Genomic DNA, 22,236 nt, shown 5'->3' on the forward strand with positions numbered 1-22,236 from the left:
TTTCCAGCTGCCCAGGGTAGGAGGATCCGAGGGGGTGAGATATTCGGTCTCTGCCCGCCGGCTCCCCACTTTGCGCGGCTGCCGAGCCAGCTGAAGTCTGAGCCCCAACGCCCTGTTTTTTCTCACCGTCATCTAGAAAAAGCATTTATCTTTCAAGCGCCTGCACGCCCGGGGAAAGGGGTTGTGCTTTTGTTTATTAGCGGGGAAGTTTCAGGAGAAGGGAAAGTCCTTCCTTATTGTACCCCCACCCCTGGAAAGTCTCTGTGAGACTTGGTAAGTGTGCGTTAAGTCGGGGTGGGGAGAAATAGAAACGGGAGATCCAGAGTCCAAAGACAAGACAGGGCAAGAAGCAAGCCCCCAAACCCACGGGCAGGGAGGCATAAGGCAGACAGGAAAGTCAGTGGCTACGAGAACCTGGCAAAACGGTGACTTTGGAAATAGTCGGGGAGCGCCTTGAACCTGGAAACTTGCGAAGAACACGTTTTGTTGGCGTTTCCTTCCAGAGGTTTCTGAGGCACCCCCTCTTCATGCCTCCCCAGAACATCTAGCCCAGGTCTCACCAGCTTTCGTTAGTCTCTCCCAACCTTGAAGATGAACTTCACAGACAAAGCCCGCTTCCAGAGACAACTCCCAGGGAGGCCCAGCCCCCGTAGGCTTGGTTGGAGGTAGAAGGATGGAGGAGGGGCATGGGCAGCTCCCTGTGAGAGCAGCTAGAGCTGGGGAAAGGGCGGGTGATTAACGCGCAGGGCCCCAAGTGGAGCCCAGTCCCGCCAGGGACAAAAGGGCCAGGGAAGAAAGGGAGTGAGCTGTGCTGGGCACCCCGCTGTGCCGGGCCAGCTGAGGGGCCTCCGGTCTGAAGAGGGAAGCAGCCAGAGCTGCCAGGTAGCCCCTGGCTCAGCTGAGGCAACCCAGAGCCCTGGGACTTCTGTAGGGGGATCCAGTTCACAGTGGAAGGAGACTTAGTTGGGACTCTGTGGGATGGGGGGGGGGGACACAGAACTTGAATAACCTTCTGCCAAATACTGCAAGCAGACACCACTTCTGAGAGGTACCCCAGGAGAAGCAGAAGGTTTGGTTTTATCCGCAGGTGTGTGTGTGTATGTGTGTGTGTGTGTGGCAGGGGTTTGTCCAATTCAGTCAGTGACTGTGCACAATAGATAAATGTATTCTGGCAAAGAAGGAAAGGAAAGTAAGAGGACACAAAGATCGATTGTGTGGTTTGGGGATCCCTTTGACCCGAGGGGATTCAGGGCTTCCAGTGCTAGTCAGGGCTTACAAACCCAGCCAAGAGGCACCTTCGCTGGATGGAGGTTTTTGCTGCAGCAGAACCAGGAAGCTACAAGTCTCCAGGGGTTTAATGAGGAGCCTGGCAGTCACAGGTGGGAGGCTGAGAGCATAGGCACCGAGGCTGAGAGCATAGGCACCAAGTCTGGAGAGGAGTTGCAGAAATAGAATGAAAGTCCCCTGGCTTTTGAGTGACAAGTGAGCATGTTGGATACTGTGACTGCTGGGTGGCCATAAGTACATGTGTTTCTCGGCTGGGCTGTTTGCCCACAAGTCTTTGGATCAGAGGGCCAAGGGTTGTATTCTGTGCGAGTGGGATTCTGCGTGGATGTGCAGTGTGGCTGTAGATGGATGCGAAAGGCAATATGACAGAGGGAATGAGCGAGGGTTATCTATCCATCTGTGGACAAATTAAATCAGCTCTCCAGTCAGCAACCCTGGGAACTCTCATCTCTCTCCCAGGCCCCAGACATCAGTTTTGTGACCAAGTTAAAGGTGAAACACCTCCCAATCTCCACCCAAGCCAGCCAGGTGGGGAGAAGCAGAGATAAGCCCCATAGGGCAGAGCAGGGGCAGGTTGCACACCCACAAACTTTGTTTTGGCTTCTTGCTCTTGACAAATGTGTTCTCTGGGGCTTGCCCCTCTCATGGCAGGGAGCCTCCGAAGAAGGGGTTTAACAGCTCTCCTTTCTAAGCGCTAAAGAGAGATCCCTCCCTGAGTCCGTTTTTCCCTATCGTCCGCTTGGCATTTAATAATGTTAAGACTTATTAGAGCTGGTAATGAAAACTGGGACTGCTGAATAGGAAACTGTGTTGGAGAAGGGTGTAATAGCTTCCAGGCATGGTAAGAAACTATTTATCCGCAATCAGTTCTCACTCTCAGAGTTTGAAGCACAAACGTTAAGTTGAAGGGTTTTAAAGCAGATTAAATTGAGCTTTTATTTCTGTGCACTTTCATCTCTGAACAGCTCACTCCTGCTCCCCTTGGGCTGATATTCATGAGGCTGTTCATATTTTTTTCTCTCTTATCCTTGTTAAGGACTGAGTTATTAGGATTGTTGGTGGTGGGAATTCTCAGACCACTGTGGACAGACCACTCTGGCCATTCTCTGCTCACCTGGAGAAGGAAATGGGCAGTTCCTCGCTCTCCTCCCCTTGGATTCTCCTCGCTCCTTCTCGGGATGGGAGGAGAGACAGGCAGGAAGACCTAACTGGGAAAAGAAAAAGATTTTCCCAGCCTGAGCCTAGGGAGTCTCTTGTGGGAAATTTGATAGGGGTTTGCAAAGAGTCAAACCCATTCCTCTGTGGGAGCTGAGGAAGTGAGTGAAAAAAAATTAGCAATAATTTTAAAAAATCGATCACAACAGTAATAAACAATAAGAACACCAAAGCTTCCTGTATTTGACAATGCTCAAATTTAGGCTGAAACTGACCAGATCAGACCTGGGGCTCCAGGTTTGGTCTCTAGGAGAGAAAGCCCAGCAGGGTCATGATTAATATGAAATAAATAAAAATGTCACAAGATTAAAAAGAAGAGTGTGCGTTTTCCTCTGGGGAGAAAAGTGCTGGTGTCAAGAGTCCATATGAGAATTTACTGACTTCCCGGGTATGCAAGACCAGCCGAGGCGGGGGGATGGAGGGAGTTTGTGCAAGACAGGTTTGTGTTTGCCTTTTTCCTCCATTTATTTTTAAAGGAGCAAATTTACAGGTGTGGAGTGGGAAATGACGGAGAAGGATGGGAAAGGAGGGGAGAGCCTGAAGTGTCGGTTCTAGACACTTGTAAAAGGAGGTGGGAAACAATTTAATTTGGCAGCGGCGATAGCTGCTAATGCGGTTTTCGGTCGTTTGCTACACTGGAGGAAGCTGTTTTGATTGTGTGTACAAGGACCTGCCAAATTTAATTAGGCTCCGGGGGAGCGAATGAATAGGGGAAGGGGGGCTGGTTGCCCTCAGTCCACTCCGGTTTTTTTTTTTTCCGGCTTCACACCTGGAAGGGGCATTGTTTACCGGGTAGGCGAGAACTGGGAAGGGGAGGAGGCGCAAAGGGAGTAGGGCCTTGGGAGAGCGAGGGTGGGGACCGAGATAGTCCATTTATCAAGAAACAATCTGCATTGATTTAAACCAACAAGTTCCCTCCTCTGTAAATGTGTGTTTAGAGAAAGGTAATTGACACTCCACCAAATCAAAGGATTACCCTGGGTTGGCAATCTAATCAAACAGAGTCCAGGCGGGATTTGAGGCTGTTCAGAGTGGGATCAGCTTCGCATAATGGGGGCTCGGAGGAAGATGGGAGGGTGTCAGGCAATTCGCCGGCTTTAGGCAGCGCTCGGCGGTGGATATTCAGAGGGAGAGTGGGAGGGGGCGAGGGCTCCGCTATGCACTGGGGGATGGGGTGAATGGAGACGGGGGTGTGCAGGAGTAGATCCTGGCGTGGGGGCGAGCCCATCCTGGGCTGAGACTTCCCCTTTCTTCCCTCCATTCCCCCAACCGAAGAAGGGAGAGGGGCAGGAGGGAGCGAAGAACAACAATGAGATAACTTATTACAAAGGCAAACACTAGCGCTCGCGCGCTCGCGGCCCCAGAACCCGCGGTAAATAAACAAAGTCGACAAACTGGGTGCCAGATAAACTCGTGCCTAAATCGAGTGTGACGGGCAAGGAGAGAAGAGACAGAAGGAGATAAGGTTGGAGGGGGAATGAACGAACATAATCTAATAGAAGACATTTAGAAAACAAACTTTAAACAAGGGAGAACAGGCGAGCGGAGGGTAATTATCCGCCCCAGAGAGCGAAAGAAGCGGTTGGAAGGCTGGGGGCGGGGCGGGCGGACGCGGGCTGCGGAAGGGATGCTTTTAGGGCGGCGGGGCTGGGAGTGTCCTTGGGACTCGATAGGGAACCGGGAGCGGGTCCCCGGGGCGCGCGAGGGAGGGGCTCGGCCCCCAGACAGGTTCGCGCGCGGCTCCAGTCCCCTGAACAGGGTGGATCCCCCGCTGCGAGGGCGCGCGGGTTTTCTGTTCCCCTCCGGGCACGCACCGCCGCACACCGGCTGTTTCCAGGCGTTTGTACCTAAAAGACTCGTGTGTGCGGCACAGCCGTGAAAGGAATTAGATATTTACCAGTTTGAAAATAAGCCTGGCTAAGAAGAGAGAAGAGAGAGACATTGAAAAGATGAGGCTGGGGGAAGACTTCAAACGAATTCATCATTTGGAATGGTGGAGGAGAGATTTACCAGACAGTATTGGGAAGTTATTTAGATATTAATAACACATTTTCCTGAGGCGCGACCACGGCAGCCATCTGTGCTGTTCTTCGAGCTATTTGGCTGGGTGAAATATGGGCGTCTCAAATGTTGGGAAGAGATAACGCAATCAGACTAACCCTGGTCCTAAGACGGCATCGCAGCGTTAAACCCGGATTAACCTCCCCCCACCCCCGCCGCCCCCTCCCCTTTCACAGCTCTCCAAATTTTTCAGTAGAATTTACATGGGAGGATTTAAAAGCACATATAACAGTAGTAGTAAAGCAGTAAGGTGATTACTTGGGCTTTTTTTTTTTTTTAGAATGTTTTTCTGAAAATGATAGTTGTCACACACTGCATTTTATATAATATTATACAAAACATTTTTATATAGGGAAAGAGGGCTGAGTAAATTAGATTTCCTTCAAGGTTGCCCCGATTGGAGTTCCTTGTTACCATCTTCAGCAAAGTTGAGGCTTCATTCCAAATGGGCACCCGAGGATATAAACATGAAGTGTACATGACCTCAGGTTCTGGCCCCGGAAGTCCATAGTCTAAAGCCAGTACTCACACCGCGGAAGATACAGTGCCTGGTGAGGGCAGGCCTTCCTGCTATTAAGATCAGAGAAGAGAAACCCCAAAGGAGAGGTTCTCCGGGGACTTTGGAGCCTTGAAGGCCATGACTAAGGGGGGGGCACATTCCAGGAATTCCAGAAAAAGCTCTTCCCCCTCTCCCACTCTAGACTAACGAGGTAATTAGGAAGCCCAGTTGGGGATAAGAGAGGATCGAAAGGCTGGGATGGCCCCCTCAGTTTTTTGCTTCCCTCTTCTTTTCCCCTTCCCCCAACTCTCGCCGAAAGAGGAAAAGGTGGAAATGGGGTCAGCGCTTTCTGACCTACTCTGGAGCAATCGGCCCCGGCTGGGGTTCGGGCAGGGGGAGGGAGGGAACTCGCCTTCCCAAATCGAATCAAGGCAGAACGGTGACCTAAGGGGGAAACTTCGCCATTAGTAGATACATCTCTCCAAAACTTCAAACAGAGTGTGTTGCGGGGGTGGGGGTTGGAGGGGAGTCCGGAGAGAGAGCGCGGGGGTCGGGGGACGGCTACGAGTCCGCGATGGGGAGGGGCATCGAGGAGGAAGAATGGGGTCGAGGGCAAAGGGGAGGCGGGGGCCGAAGGAAGGGGTTTAGGGAAGGGAATGCCGAAGAAGGGTCGGCTGCCTCGGAACTTCAGCCCCGGGAGAGAGGAAAGCGTTTTGGGTAGGGCAGCCTCGGGAGAGACGAGGGGAAGTTGTGTGCGTCCCCAGGTCGTGCTCCGAAGAGGCCCCGAGGGCGTGCCAGGGCACCCCGAGCTCCTGCCCGGCCCTCTGTTCGGCAGCTGAGCGAGAGGGTGGGTAGCAAGGGACCGTGCAGCTCTGCAAGTTGGCTGAGGATGGATTGGCCCCATTTCCCCGAGACTGCGGGTCAGCTAATGGACCTTTCCAGATTTGGTCGCCCGGGGGCCCTAGGGGTGAGCTGGGCCTGAGCCCGGGTCAAGACCAAGGAAGGGGTAGGCAGAGGCCGGAGAGACAGCCCGAGGGGACGACGGAGAAACAGAAAAGAGGAGGAAAGCATCAGGAGAGAGCGCCCAAAAGGAAATTCGGAGTGTGAAAGAGCGCGCGGTACAAGAGAACCTGCCTAGGGCGTTTGGGGAGAACGCGTAGGGACCGAGGGACGCGCGGAGCAGCAGGAAGAAAAACAAAGAGGAGACGCGGAGTCACCGAAAGGCTGGCCTGGGGCGGGCAGATCAGGAGACACCCCAGGACCTAGGGACAGCGCGGGCGGAGAGGGCGAGCGCGCAAAGCCGAAGGCGGCGGCGGGAGGCGGGCGAGCTGCTGTCGGCCTTTTGATCCTCGGCGGCTTCCCCTTATCAGAAGCGCTTTTGGTGACACTGGCACAAAGGCAGTTCATCATATTACAGCGCGACCGGGCGGCTCGCTGCGATCCCGCCACTTAATTAGAGGCGAGCGATTCAGGCCGGCGGGACAGGCGGGAGGCCGACCCGGAGGCGGGGGTCCGGGCTTCGCGCCCCGACCCGGTGCACTGGGAAGGGGCCGGGCGCGCGCCTCTCCCAGTCGGGACTCGGAGCAAGGGGGGCGTGGAGCCCCTAGTCAGCGCGTCGCTAAATGAACAGGCCAGTCGGGGTTTCACTGCCAGGAGAGTGAGGCTCGCCGCCCTCCGGCTTTTAGCAGCCGCCCTCTAAGTTCTCGGCTTTGGGAAGGGATGGTGCGGCAGACCACCGTCCCCAGTCCCCGACTTCGGACGCCGCAGAGTGCAGAGCGAGTAACATTGGGGGAGCTGAAAGCTTCATGCTGCTCTGGATCCAGTTCACACCCACCAGTTCCCAATGGCCTAGTGCTGGATTCCCACCTCCTGCCCAGGAAGCAAGGCTTCTAGCGTCCACCCTGCCACCAGCTCCCTGGCTTGAAATCTTGGACAACCCGCCCAACCTCTCTGGGTCTCAGGGTCCTCCCATGAAAAAACCAGAGAACTGGACCCCTTTGAGAATAAAACCTGAGAAAACTCTGACAAAACCTAAGAAACCCGATAGTCACACAGGTTCATACAGGCAGAATTTGCAGACAGTATGAAAAGATTTCTGGGCCTCTAGAGGCCACACCCCATTAAGACCTTCACGTATGCTTGTTTCCTGGGGACTCCAGTAATCCCTAGGGAGCATCTGATTCTGGAAGCAGGAGCCCAGGATGAAGAGATGGAAGGGGTGGGGATGAGGCTGTTAGCCTGCCTTCTGCCTGGTTCTTGCTCATTCCTACCTCTGTCCCTTTCCCAAACAGGCAGAGCCCACACTGCACCCCCGCCCCCCACATTCAGTTGTGGGAAGGGTCGTTATGTGCAGAAATAAGCACGGATGCTGTGCTCCCCTTTTGTCCAACAAAAAAAAGAAAAAGGACAGTATTTTTTTTTCAGTTGGTGAATTTATTCATTCATTCTGTGAAAATTTGCTGAGCACCTACTACGTGCCCCAGTGTTAAGTGCTCAGGAATACCGGAGACATCAAAAGGCTCCTGCCTTCATGGAGTTCTGAGTCAGGTGGTGGAGACAGAAAATAAACAAGACCAGGATAAACAGACATGCCTCAGTGCGGGAGTTTGTGTGCCTGTTTACCTGGATCTCCGCCTGCTTGCCTCCTTGCCAGGCTGCCTGTGTGCGTCTGGGTGTTGGTGAATGTTGTGTGTGTTTGGGGGGGCAGGGAGCGGGTTTGTGTGTGTGTTTGTGCAGGCTTGTGTGTGAGCACAACAGCAGGATGTGTTTGGGGCCCGGACTGAATTTGGCAGGCAGCCCCCAACCTGACCTCGGCAGTCAGGCGTCGGCCAGGGCCTCGAAACTCCACGGGTTCGAGCCAGAGGAGGAGGGAGGAGCGGCTGCGGGGCTCCGAGCCTCTCGCCTTCACTGCGCTCTTTGTTTGACGCCCGAAAAAAAAAAACACCGAAGATCAAAGAGGCCTCCGGACCGGGACAGAAAAAGGGGTGGGGCGTCCAGCGCGAGAGAAGTAGCTTGGAAAACTCCACCCTGAACTTTTCTGGGGTCTTTTCCACGGGACCCAGACCCAGCCGAGTGGGCGGCCGCCTTTCCGCGGAGCCCTCCCCAGGGTTCCAAGCCTCTGCGCGGTGGCAGGTGGAGAAGGACCACTACCGCCGGCCGCGGGTTCGAGCTCCAGGCGCGGGTCTCTAGGTGACTGGGGAAAGGGAGGAGAAGGCAGTGTGCGGGCAAATTTTTGTGGGGTGTATGTGTTCGGGTGGTGTGTATATATACTTCTGCGTGGCGATTATAGGACCTGGGGGCAACCCTCCGATTCCTTAAAAATTTGTCCTAGAGTCCTCACCGGATTTATCTGGGCTGCATAAACATGAAAATGAGATATACAAGCCCGAGTTCTTATCCAGAGTGACATCTCCGGGGTTAGTAGGGGTCATGAGGAGACCTAAGGAACCTTCTGGAACTTTTTCATTCCCAGCGGAAGCCTGCAGAAGCGCCTATCTCCAGTGCTGTCTTGTAACCACAGACCCAACTCCCGCTGCTGGTGCAGCCCCAGGACGCCCAAACTGGAGCTTCCCCAGCCTCCGACTTTGCACCGAGGACCGCTCCCGCCCCTCATCCTTACGGTTTCCCTCCTCGCCTGGCCATCTGCAGCTCCGACTCACTCTCCGGGAGTCTAAAAGTCCCGATAGACAAAAAGAAATTACAAAGTCCGTGTGTGAGAGAAGGGGCGCAGCTAGGAGAAACCCTATTACTCTTCAGCCGCCTTTTGCCCCTCGCCACCCCCGTCTATACACCTTCCTCTATTATCTTCCCTCTAGCTTCCGGCAAGCACCCAAATTCAAAACCTCTGCCCCTCTCCCCCATCTTTGGCGATGGGGGAAGATTCTGAGTTACTGTGCAGGCATTTCTGGGATTTATTGGAGATGGTGGGAGTGAACCCTAAAAAAAGAGGCTCTGCAACTTCCTTTAATAAACGGAGCTGAACCTCCCTCCCTTGGGGGGTCAGACTGTTCGGGTTGGGACTTTCCCTCCCAGGGCCTGTACAGGCGACCCCAGGTATAGCTGGTGCTCTCTGAGCTGTGTGCCAGGGCCAGCACCGCTGTCCGTGTTCCTTTGGGCCATCCCCCCCCCCAAAAAAAATCCCTACTTCTCGGCTGCGGGGTCGGCTTGGACTCCTGGAGCCTGTCTTCTGGTGTGGGGTCTTGCCTCCGTGGCTTCCACGGCCCGAGCCTCAGTTTCCCTATCGGATGAGTGGGGATTAGAGCTCCTCTCTCCCTCCGGGGGCAGGAGGAAATAAGCCCCAGGAAAGCTCAGCATGTCGGTCATCGGGTCCAAGGAGGGAGAGAGGGAGGCTCCACGAGCTTCTCCCCCTCCCCCTGGCCGTCCCCTCCGCGCAGTCCCCGCTCGCGCCTCAATGGCCACTTTAGAAATACAAACAACTTTAGAAATAAAGTAACCAAACCCCCGAAAGGGGCTTTGAAGGGGCGAATGCCTGGTGGCGCTTTACTATGGTGTGGGCCTAGGCCCGGCCTAATCCCGCTTTCATTTTCACCGACGGCCGCGGGGGAAGCGCTCCCGGCCTCCTGGCCCCTCAGGAGGCTGATTAGGCCACAAAGAGCCCCCATTATCCCTAGAAGAAAACCGGGGGGCGGCGGGAGCGGGGGAGCGGGCCGCCCGCGCCGGGCTATTGACTTAGTGGATGAAGTCAAGAGCGGGCACGCTGGGAGCAAGGGAGGGGGGCGCACGGGGCGGGGGCAGGGCCGGCCCCGCTCGGAAAGGGGCGCGGAGACGAACAAAACGGGACGCACAAAACCCCACAACAAAACCCGAGCTCCGGGCGAGGGGAGCCAGGCCGGGTGGAAGGCCTCGAGCGCTGAGTGTTGCTGGGAGTGGCGGAGCGGAAGAGCTAGCTAGGCCCGCTGCGTGTCCGCCTGGGGTAGCGGCTTTCTTGAGGGAAAATAGGAAGTCACAACTTAGGTGACTGTGCGGTGCTGGCGCAGGTGTATCAGTCTCTAAGTGCTGCGTGGTTTGGACACTGCACTTGGGTTGGGTGAACCCAGCAAGTTGGGTCCCGAGGTCCCCAAAAGTCATCCCCAGCTGCCTCCTGTAATCAGTGATGTCTGGTGGGCACAGGCCTTTCCTCTGAAATGTTCTAGAGTGGAGGGTCAGTAAAGCGGAAGAGGAGCCGCCCCCCCAAGCCTGAAAGATCTGAGTAACTTTGACCCAGAACCTCAGTGTCCCCATCCGCAAAATGGTCCCATGGATGACAACTGCAGAGTGTCTTGGGAAGAGTGGACCATATACTTATGTAAGGCACGGGGCAAATGGGGAGGCTGAATAAATACTAACTTTCTATCTGTTCACCTCCTCTTCTCTTCCAAGGCCTCTTTCAATCCAGAGGCCACCCCCCAGGATTTCAGAGATAATAGGGGCTGTAAACATTTAAGTGGGCATCATATTTGGGCTGGGCTGGGCTAGGGGCAGGTGCTCAAGCCATGTGCAAATGAATAGTGTCCTTCTGTATCTAAAAGAAATAAGCAGGCCCCTGTGAGCAGCTCCTCATTCAACAGGAGGTCAGAGGAAGGGGCAGAAACAAACAGTAAGTTCTTGGGGACCAACAGACACAGTCAGATGTGGGGAGGGACTTCCCTTCCCTGGTGAGCTGTGTCGTCTCCCAGAGAGAAGCTAGGTGGCTCTGGCTGGCAGGGTGGGGAGGTGGCGGTGAGCACTATTGGGTGATCCAGGGAGAAGGTAGAAACATTCTCCAGGAGGCAGGTGAGAGAATGTGGCACAGGCCCCCATCCATAGCTGTCCCACAGCCCCTTGAAACAGGGTGGGTCTAGGCCCCGACCAGAATGCCCTGGAAACTCTTTGAAGGCAACTGAGTGTTTCATCTGTTCATCTCACAGCTCTTCATTAAGCCCTATTTCCGTGGCATCTGCTGGGGGTGATACCCCTAGAGTCCAGGTCCTGGGCTCCTCAAGGCTGATTTACGGAGTTGGGACTTATTCTGAGACCAGCAGGGAGCCAAAGAGGGGATTTGGGCAGGGGAGTGATGGACTAAGCAGAAATGTACCAGAAGGTGTGGAGAGGCCAGGAGGTTAATGCTGTGACAGAGGAGCAGGAGAGGATGGAGAGCAGAGGGTGAGTGCAGAGATGTTTGTGGGGTGGCGGTGGGACTGCCACAGGCTGAGAGGGAGGAGAGGGAAAAGTGGCCGCTCCAGGACCTCCCACCTGGTGCCCCGGGTGCTGAGCCTATAGCTGGCTCCTCTCCAGGCCTTTTCCAAAGGGTGAGTCAGAGTTGAGCAAGGCTTCGAGGCCATCTGGTTATTTTGCAGATGGAAAAGCTGAGACCCACAGGGCGTGGCATGAGTGAGCCCAAGGGAGGGAAAAGTAACCCTGGTTGGCTGGCAGTTACGCAAGGAGAGGAGCAAAATAAGCTGGTTGAAGTCTACTTCTAGGAATTCAGAAGGCATGGGGTGAGGGTGTGGGAAATGGCCCTTTCCCATCTCAATATGGCAGTCATAATGTAACTAATGTGATACATGCTTGTAAATTTTCATTTCACAGAGGGGGAAACTGAGGCTCAGAGAGAAGATTAGCACAAGAAGGTAGGGAGAGGCGGCTTCTCTTCTAATAGGGTCTGCAGGATCCTGATACTTTACCCCAAGAGGCCTGAAGAGCAGAAATCCAACTGCTCTTCTTGCCCCATGTGGACAATTGCAGCCCCAGCACCCTCCCTATTCCTCATGAACCCCAGATCCTCTGGCCCAGGGGAAACGGGGCACTTGAGACTCAACAGATGCTGCAGATGAGGCCCTCTGAAGGGTCTGTTGGTCTTCCTGGGAAGAATCCTAGCAGCAAGGAAAAATGAAACCCAGGGGGAAAGTGACTGCCCTGTCATGGCTAGGGTTGGAATTCAGGTCCCCATGTGAATGGACCCCCAGAGGGCCTGGAGGGGACACTGCTGTGTCCCTCTGGACAAGCCACTTACTTTCTCTGGTCTTGCCTTTTGTCTGAACAATGGCAATGCATGGTCAGCCTAGTGGTTTTCAAACTGAATTCCGTGGAGCCTTGGGATTCCTGGCAGGAGAGCTTTAGGGTGATGTTGCAGGTAAGGGTCCTTCAAGCTCTGATATCCTGGGCACCGTGCATTGGAAGTAAGAAGTCAAAAAACAGTGTGTTCCCCACTGATAGAAGAAATTCTGGTGAGACAGAGCTTTGTCCTATGGAAGAGCAGGAGCTACCTCCAATCCCTGGAGAAGAGGGAGGGGGAGAAGCTCTGTTTACGCCTGGAATTAGAGCCCCCGGGCTGTGGTTATTGGTCTTCAGAGATAAGCTGATATTGCTTATCTGGTGACAAATGATTCCCCTCCTCTTCTATTCCCCTGATTAGGGAACTTTCTCTCTCCCTGATTAGGGAAGGTTTCTTTGGGAGAACAGGCATGGCTGCTCTCTAGACACTGAGCTCTGTCTACCTCTTGAGTCCCTGCCCAGCTTGCTGTGTGACTAGGGGAGGCAGTTACCCTCTCTGCTTCACTGGGGAAGACTGGTGGCCTGGCCTGGTCGCAGCACCATCCTGGCATGGTCCTAGAAGAAAGATTCAGTGCAGTGTGGGACACGGAAAGACCCATGGTCCAGCAGGGCAGAAAGGTGTCAGAGCCACCTGGGTGCTTTTGCAAAGCATGCACACACGGGCACGTTCTCGATTTGGGATATCTGAAGGGAGTGGCTTATTTGGTAAGCTGCCCTGGTCATACTAATGGCCATCTCAGTTAAGAACCACTGGTCTAGTACCACACCTTATTTTACAGATGAAGAGAAACTGAGGCTAGAGAGGGGAGGCAATTATTTCTTGTTGCCCAGCAAATAGATAGCGAAGTCGGAACAGGGACTCTGTCTCCAGACTGTTAAACCAGACACCATGAATGGAATATTCCTCCGAAATCTCTGGGTCCCTCACCTTTTATTAGTGTTAGCTGCCCCTATTGAGGGCCTGATAGCAAGGGCACCCTGCTCCGAACAACGGGGCTGACAGTAAGACCCCTGCTTGTCCTGCTGTCCGCAGCTCCTGCTCACACCACAGGGATGGCCTCCCAGATGCTGATTTTCATTTCAGCTCTGGGCCCTCAGCTCTCATATCCAAAGGCAGCCACGGGGCCCCCAATATAGCACTAGGCTCAGAATCAGTGAGACGCAGACACAGACTCCCTGCTGTGGGTTCCCTGAGCAAATTGCTCCACTTCTCTGACCCTCAGTGTTCTCATCCATTCAGTGGGGATAAAAGTCATGAAAGGAGTAAATGAGTTGATACAGAGGAGGTAGCTGGTGCATGGGAAATGTGTGATTAAAATGAAGTAAATGACCTGAAAGTGGTTTTGGAGTAGATGATCCATAAAGGTTTCTAAAATGAGAATTTCCCAAGTCAAACGCACATTGTTTTATCAGGGGATTTAAGATACATACTCATATGTCTTTTCATATTTTTTGAAACATTTATAACAAAGTAATATGTGCTTGTAGAATTTCAAATTGTAATAAAATATATAAAATAAAAACTGAGAATCCCTCCCTTTCCCTAGAGATAATCTTGTTCAGTTAAGGAAGCTATCTAGATTGTATACCTGGATCATATAGCTCAGTGTCTATGCATGCATCCATCTGTCTAGATAGATTTATATTCAAAGGAAAGTGGTGTCATGTCACCTTAACCTGAGGACTATGTAAGGCTTCAGGGGTGACCATGAAGTCCCACACTTGAATTCTGAATAGCGAGTACACGTAAGTGTGTGTGCATTTCCCTGGGGAGGGATCCTTAGCTTTCCTGGGTCTCCTACGGCTCAGGGTCCCCAAATGTTTAAGCAGCCTGTGTTAGGAGATTTGCAGGTGTTTGTCTTCTGTGAGGAGGGCCTGCAGAAGCCTCCCCCTCTCCTCCCCTCCAGACCCCTCAGTGCCTCCCCCTCTTTCTCCCCTTCGTGCACCTGCCTGGGCTTCCGGCTTCCTCCGCTTCAAAGCGGTAGGCTGGGCTTTACCTGCTGCACCTCGGAGAAAAGCGGCCTAGTTTGAAAGGGGAAGTGGCATTTCAGGCACTTAATTACACCCAGGACAAGAATGGAGGCTGACTCTCGGGTCAGGCCAGGGGGCATTGTTGGGGGATTAACATCCAGGTAAACCCTTCAAGGCTCACCAGCCCCTTGGCAGGAGGCATCAAGAGAATCACAGGCCACAGCGGAAAGGCTGAGCCAGTACCTGGAATCACATTCCCAAGGGGGTGATGTATGTGCAGGAGGGTAGGGGTAGGAGGAGAAGGGAGGACCTCTCCCTGCAACCTGCGTCATCCTTCCCCGCCCCTGCCACCAGTGCCCCAGGAAGGTGGAGCTAGAACTACCAATTGATGCCCACAGTAACAATGCGCTGAACACCTGGTATGTGCCGGACACAGTTCCAGAGGCTGGGTGGATAGCCTCAAACTTGCATAAGGCCCTGGAAGTCATCCAACTTACACGCTGGATGCAGGGAGGCAGTGAGCAAGTCTGTGAATGAGGAAATACTTTCAGAAGGTGAACAAACGTTCGCAGAATATAAAGCAAAGTCTTAATAGAAAGTGGCTGACTGGGGAAGTGCTGTTAGATGGGTTATCAGGGAGGCCTGCCCTGAGGAGGTGATACTGACTGAGGCCTGGATGGTGGGAGAGGAGCAACCATTGAACATCTACCACTTAGGAGAATAGCCGGCTGACCACTGACTGTGTGCCAATCTTGGGTTAAGCACTTTCTGGGAAAGAATCCATGAATCCTCCCCAAGAGTACCTTGAAGGAGGGATTCTAAGATGCCCACTTATAGATACAGGAACAGGTGCTCTGGCCCTTCAGCACGGACAGGTATGTCCCATCAAAAGCCTGTGCTCTCAACCTGCCCACTTCTTGCTGTGTGGCAGGAGCTGCTTTATGAGCCTTGTGTTCCCTAACCCCCAGCCTGCCCTATGTGTATTTATTATTCTAATTTTGCCAATGAAAGCAGAGCTCAGAGAGGTTTGCTCAGTTTCCTAGAGTCACAAAGCCAGCAAGTGGCAGAGTCAGTAATTGAATGCAGGTGCCGCAAACCCTTTCCTCTGGGACCCCAGGCTTTTTGGCAGGCATCTGGCTTTGGAGTGCCCTCTGCTAATTCACAGGGTCCTGTGTGCATGGGGATGGCTTCCCCTATCTCTGGAGCAAGGGGCTTATCATTAAGAGAAGATTCAGCAAGAAGCCTTCCTGACTTTTCTGTCATGTGGTGCGTGCCCACACTTTTGACTTGCATTTGGGGTTATGAACTGAGAAATTCTGGTTGGCCTCAGGGCTGCGTTGGAAGGTAGGTGTTGGGATCTCTGTTGAGGAGATGCTCTTTCTTGTGTGTGTTTTGTTTTTGCACCTGTACTATGTTCACATGGCTGCAGATGGATCCTATCTGGGGAGTCAGGAAGGAAGTAGAGTGGGTCCTGGTTCCACTGGGTGGGAGCTTGGTCTTTGTTTGCTGGTGTGTGTGTGTGTGGGTATGACCTTGCCATATGAAGTGTGACCACTGAGTGGGGACATTTTCAGGGGTATCTGGTTGTGTAGACATGGGTGTGCATCTGTTGGTGTTGTGGGGTGGCTGTCCCAGGTATGTGGCTGAAGAATAAGGGACATGTACGGGTGGGGCCACTATGCACAGTGCAGGTCAGTGCATTTGTCTGTGGTCTAAATGCACCTGCCCCCATTTTACAGATAGGTTAGGTTGTCAGCCCATGTCAGCCTGCCAATGAGTGGCTGAGCCAGGAAGGAAGACCAGGGAAGCCTTCTGAGTCCAGCCTCTTCTACCTGCTCCCCAGGAAAGGTTGAAGTGACAACAAAAGGTTTAAATGCCCACGTGAGTCTGGTGGACATGTGCACGGTCACATGCATGTCCCCCTCTTCATCCTGGCATCTCAGCCTCTGCCCGTTCCAGGCCCCTGGCTAGTCCTGTAGCACGCAGGCCTTTCTTTCTTGGGATTGCAAATAATGCCAAAGATTAACGCCTGCAGCTGGCTGCAGTCCTGAACAATAGCAAGACCTAGGAAGTGAAGAAATTGCCAGTGAGGCACCACAGTGCTGTCCAGAGAGGCGGTTCACAGGGTCTGCCCACCTCACTTGGCATGAGACTTGGCACGACCTATCCCCCTACATACACCACCCTCATTTCTTTCCCCATCTCCTCCAGCTCCATACTCCCAGCTGGAAAGGGAAAACAGCCTGTAAAGAGATTCTCACTAGAAAGAACACTTCTCACAAGTCTACACCGCCTTAGACCAGAGATTAGAGGGAGTTAGAAAGGGAGGGCTATCCCCTCCCGGGAGTGGGGGGAATAGCCAATAAATAATCCAGAGAGAGAAAGAGAGAGTTGGGCAGCAGGGGAGGGGCCCCAGAATCCCAGGGGAGGGGCCTCAGAATCCCAGCTGGACACTGTGACCCAGCCTGACATGTCAGCTCCAACACTGTTCTCCTCAACAGATGACAAAACGTGACATCATTCAACAAAACCAACACACAGGGATGTTGCGCCTTTCTCCTTCTGAATCTCCACTCACTCACTTCCTCCTGGTGAGTTTCAAGGGTGACAGATGGCACCTGAGAACCTCAGGGGTAGTGCCCCGGCTAGTGGAGAGAAAAATCCATCCAACACTGGGTGGGCTGGAGGTAGCTTGTACTAATTTGCAAGGCTGTAATAATTAGAGATGAACAGAGCATGCTCATTTCCAGCTGGGATGATGCTCTGGAAAGTGCACTTGGGATTGGGAAAGACTTACTGTGGGCCAGGCAGAGCCCCCTTAAGCCCCATGTCCCTGTGAATGTCACGGGTCCTACTAATCCCATTTTATAGATGAGAGAACTGAGGCTCAGAGAGGTAAAGTCACTTGTCCAAGATCAGGGCTAGAGAAGGAGGCAGAAGGAGTTTGAATCTGGTCCTCTCCTGCTTTGGGTCCAGGATTCCTATCAGTCCCTGGGTGGCTCAGGGGGGGCCATCTTGCTTTGCATGCGCCTATAGTACCACAGTGACATCAGCTCCTAGGCCAGGAGCACGTATGTATTCCTTTATTTTTGGCATAATTATTATTTAATTTCAACTCTGCTGCTTCACCTGGAGCTGCTCAGGTTTGTGCAAGCTCCTTCCCAGTCTATCTCATTCCTCCAAAAAATAAATAATACTATTTTGAGCAGACAACATACTCCTTTCCAGCAGCCAGAAGCTGGTCTCCCTGGATTCCAGTTTCCATGGTCAGAAACAAGGGCTACTGCTGGTCCCAGCCCAGGACTGGGAAGCTTAGAAATGCAGGTGGCGCATTCCCTTCGCAGATGAAGCCACTTAATTACCACGCAATCAATATGCAAACAAGTGCCAAACTGGGTTTGAATCAAATTTCTCATTGGGGACCCAGTGGGGGAGGAGAGTCCGGCAGGAGGGGGGCGGGCCAGGGGTGGGCTGGCAGGGAGGAGGCTGCAGGATGAAGAGACAGGCTTGGGCTGGGACTCAGGCACTGGAGGACCACTCTGAGGCCCCCAGGGCCTCCAGGGTCTGGCGTGGGGCCCTGCTCCCCTTGCAGGGAGCCAGGGTCCTTGGCTCGAGGCTGCCTGTTGGCGTGAGGGTTTCCAGGCCTGTCAGCTGAAGTCTGGCGGCCTCCGCTAATTCATTTGACTCGGAAATCTCAACTTGACCAGATTCCCCCTCCCCTCTTTAAAACAAACTCATTAAACTTGTCAACACTCATTAGGTCTGTAAAACATTGAACTGGAGCCACTGGGGAGACTTGGAGAGGGTGTGCGTGTGTTGGTGTGTGTCTGTGTCTGGGAGCATGCACCGCCTAGCTGAACGGGGCCCCGGGAGACCCACCTCGGAGGCTTGGCAGGGGCAGAAGTCAGACTCGTTTGTTCATCCGCTTCCTCCTGCATCTGCCTTTGGTCCAGGCAGGACAGTGTGGGGGCCGAGGGGCAGCTCCAGGGTCAGACTTGAGTTAGAGCCCACCTTTGTCTTTCTGGCTGGCCCGGGTTCCCTAGGCCCCAGTCACCTCGTCTATAATATGGAGATTTTCATAAGACAGCCCACCTCATTGGGCTGTTGGGAAAATAATGTGAGTAAAGCGGTTATAACACCATTTTAAGAGCACGACTACGGGCGGCTGTTCTTAATAATACCTTAGAATGCAAGAGGCAGCTTCCTTTAGGAACTTTGACCTTTGGATTTGATGAGACTGGGATATGGACTTCAGCTTCCCGCTATGGGGTTCTAGATTAGAGATCATTTCTCAGTTTCCCCAAGTGCAATAAAATGTATGGTAAAAAATAAGATTGTGGTGAGCAGTGAGTTGACACATATAGTGCCAGACCAGAGGTATGCCTGGCACTGTTGGAATAGCAATATATTCTCTGCTTTGTCCTCGCTGTGATTCTCCCCACTGCCCCCACCTTACCGTGCAGCATGGAAGGTGGGGGGCATGTCCAGAGCTCTCTCCTTTGGGGGGACCATGCAGGAACTTGTCTAGAACCTAAAACAAAGCTGAAGGGGTATAGGCTTCCTGGAGAGGAGCTGGGATTGAGATCCCCCACCCCACTCAGGGGTCTTAGAGGCAGAAGCCTCCTTAGAGAAACAAAAACTGCTTAGATGAGAAAAACTGCATCCCTCAATTTAAAAAAATACCTCGAGGTTTTAAAAACTGCCCGATGGGCAGGCAACCAAGTGACCCTGGATCTAAAAAAATAAAGGAGCTGGGGGGAGTGTCCCTACCTGCTGTTCCTTCAAGGCCACACTTTCCTTCTAAGAAATTCCTCTTCTTGTCCCTGACTCCGTACAGCTACCAGCTCAGCCTTGTACCTTTGCCGAGAGGACCAGCTCCCGCGGGCCCAGAAACCCCACGATGGAGGCCGACTTCAGGGCCTCAATGAATAGAGGTTTTGTCTGGGTTCCCATTTAGGATTTGTGGCTGTAGTTGTGATGTGCTCTTTTTTCCCTTTAAAGTGGGGTGTCTACAGGCTTTCTCCCTTCTGATTGAGAATGCCTCCTTAAAAAAAAAAAAACCTACGCTGGCCTTCTGCTATTTTTCTTCTCTCTCTGAAAATGAGAACATCAGCTATTGAAGCAGATTGATGAACTCTTCCCAAAAGTTTATTAAGGGAAGGTTAGACAAAGGCCCCAAGGCCCGCAGGCAACTGAGCAGTCAGTATATATACTGGGCCCTTTTGTCCCCCCAGGGCCGACGCATGAATACCTCTCAATGGCCCTCTTTAGAGTGACAAGATCAAGCCAGACAACGGCTTGTTAAAAGAAACTGCGAGCGGTTTCTCTTTCCCCAGCCCAAAGCTCAGTCCCCCGCTTCTCCTGCATTAATGTACATCTGCAGCGGGAGGAATAATCGGCTGGAATTCTGTCGGTTTTGTGTGGGTTTTTCTTTTTTCCTAAATACACCCTTCCTCCTCCTTTTCCCTGCCCCCACCTGCCCCTCCTCCCCCCAGCCCTGCCCCCTCCCTGCTGTGGTCCTGCAGCCATATGTTGCGGAGCCTGGCCTGCTGTGTCTTTGAGGGACCCAGGGTGGGTGTTTCTGGAGAAGAACGAAAGAATGGGGTGCTTGAGCCTCTGTCTCTTCCTGTTTCTACTTGGTGATAACCACCTTTATTGAACACTTACTATATGTATGTCACATATATATGTATATCATCGCTTGTGTGGACTTTTGCATCAGGGCACATGCTATGTTCCCCAAGTTATAGATAGAACAGGGAGGCCAGAGAGGAGGAGAGCCTTTCTCAGGGAAGCATGGAGCTGGGATGTAAGCCCAGGCCTGACCGTCTCTGGAGGCCCCGCAGCTGTTTTTCAGCTGCGGCATTTCAGGACAGGGTTAAGGCCAGAAGCAAATCTTAGCCCCAGTTACATGGTGGGCTCCTGCATATGCTGGCTCTAGCTCAGACATCTCAGAATCAATGCCTTCTGAGAGGGAAGTTGTCTGCAAGAGGCCTGAACCCCAGGACACAGGCAGGGCCAGGTTTTGAGGGAGAATCTTCCTGAGGTGCAGGGCTTGAAGAGGCCTTGAGAGAATCCTTTCGAGATGGTGGCTGTTAAAGGAGAAGGTGGTACTGTGGCTCAAATAAGCCGCAGAAGGGAGAAAACCCAGTTCCCTCTAACTGGGACAGGGTGTGTGAGTGTGTGCCTACATTTGTATGCATGTGCATGTCTGTGCATGCATGTGTCATGTGTGCATGTGTGTATGTGTGTGCAGACACTGTGTGGTGCATGTGTACATACGTGTAGCACATACATGTGTGTACTGCAGATGCACTGTCCCTGTGAGTTTAGGTCTGTGCTTCTGTCTCTTATGCCAGATGAGAACCTTCTCTGAGAGCAAGGACTAGTTAGCTGCATTTTATGTTGTGCTGGACCTCTCTACTTAGTGCCAGTACAATGCTGCCTGCAGAGTAGGTGCTCAATAATGTTCCCTAAATCTAGAACCTTCCTGAACATGTGAGCAATGTAGGGAAGAGGGATAACCACTCCTCCCTCCCTGCCCCTTTCAATCTCTTCTTCTCTTTTTCCCCAATCCACACCTGTTTTAATTTGGGTCCTGAGGGGGCCTGAAAGGGGAGCGTCCCTAATGATCATGTGTTAGAGAATCAGAACCCCCCCTATCCAGCGCCTTCACCTTCTGAACAGCTTCTCTCAGCAGGCAATGCCAGGGAGGGTGTCTGAAATCATCCCGTCCCCCAGGGTTTTCCTGGGGAAAGCCACAGCAGGTGGAGGGAAGGGGGGCTCCAGCAAGTAGCAGGTGGGGGGAAGATGCCTCTGGCCTGAGAGGTAGGAGCCTGGCCTCTGCATCTAACCTTCCCTCCCTCCCTGGGGGGATCACCGACTGCCGGTTTGCCTAGATCTGTTCTGGTGTTAGAGTCCCATGTCCCAGAAAACCCTCAGTCCTGGGAAAACTGGATAGTTGGTCACCTCACTCCCTGGGAGGTGAGGACAAGTCCCTTTGGCCTGTGAGGCTTAGGGATGTCACCGTCAAATAGGGCCGTCTCAACCTCTTCCCACGTTTGTTAAAGGGCTGGGTGGGAAGGCAGGGGGACTGCAGAGGGACTTGAGAAAGTACAGAGTGCTGTGTGCTTGGAGCAAGTGTCTTGGGGAAGACTCTAGGGTATCTGGACTTTTGACTGAGCGGCTTAAGGGAGTCCTGCGTGGGTTCAGGGCAGGAACCTGGGTCCAGAGAAGGGCGCCACTGTGGCACCGGATTCCCACTTGTTGTCTTGACCCTTTTGGAGGGAGCTTGGTCCTTTGCTTTGGACTAACTGAATTCCCATCCTGGCTCTGCCACTTGCCAGCTGGGTGGATTCGGCTGAGTCAACACCCGCCTGTGACACAGAGGTGATGCCCCTCAAACCCCAATCTGCTCAGAACAAAGCAGGCCTTCAGCAAACATGTGAAACTCCTCCCATCCTCTCTGCTCATCCCCCAGACCCCCTATTTTTTTCTGGCTTAAGGACAGAAATTGAGGGAAGAAAACGGGAATTCCAGATGCCAAATTTATCCAAAGAGACCAAAGCTGGGGGTGGAATTGGGAGGATGAGTGAGGCAGGGGAGGCAGTGGGGAGGGGGTGGGAGGTTCTTGAAGAATCATCATTTAAGATATATGCTTCTCCCCTCTCCCCACAAGATAAGGGTCACTATTTCATGGATGATTCAAGTCGAACTTCCCCCAAGGAAGGGCTGTGACCCCCGACCCCTGTAACCTGTATTTAGCATGTTCAAAAGCCCATAGTAGCCCCAGAGAGCTGACCTGAGCTGGGACTAAGGTAACAGGGCAGGCAGTGCTATAAACACACCAGGCGCTTCGGGCTCAGGAATCCTGAGCGAAAAAACAGAAGGGAGCTCAGAGGTGGGGCCCGGCCAGCCCGTGAGCACGAGGCCCGCCCGGGAGGCTGATCAGAAGGTGGAAGGAGCTAGCGGAGAAGTGAGCAGCCCACCCTCCATAAGAAGGCATTTCTTCTCTCCAACCTTCAGTTTTCTCACCTGTAAAATGGAGCTCAAAATACTGTACACAGGGCTTTTGTAAGGATTTGGTGAAATAGTGTGAGTGAAAGCAGCTTGCATGAACCTAGCATATAGTAGGGGCTCACCAGGGCTAGAAATTGAAGAGAAAAATGTGG

At 53.1% G+C, this 22,236-nt stretch overlaps 1 protein-coding gene across 3 annotated transcripts in view; it reads left to right on the forward strand.

Moving 5' to 3' along the window:
- The window catches only part of PAX7 (paired box 7), a 98,235-nt gene that overhangs the window by 5,616 nt on the left and 70,383 nt on the right, over positions 1-22,236 (forward strand). The gene's annotated exons all lie outside the window — the stretch shown is intronic.

This window comes from Manis javanica, chromosome 4, assembly GCF_040802235.1.
Source record: "Manis javanica isolate MJ-LG chromosome 4, MJ_LKY, whole genome shotgun sequence".
Lineage (NCBI taxonomy): Eukaryota > Metazoa > Chordata > Mammalia > Pholidota > Manidae > Manis > Manis javanica.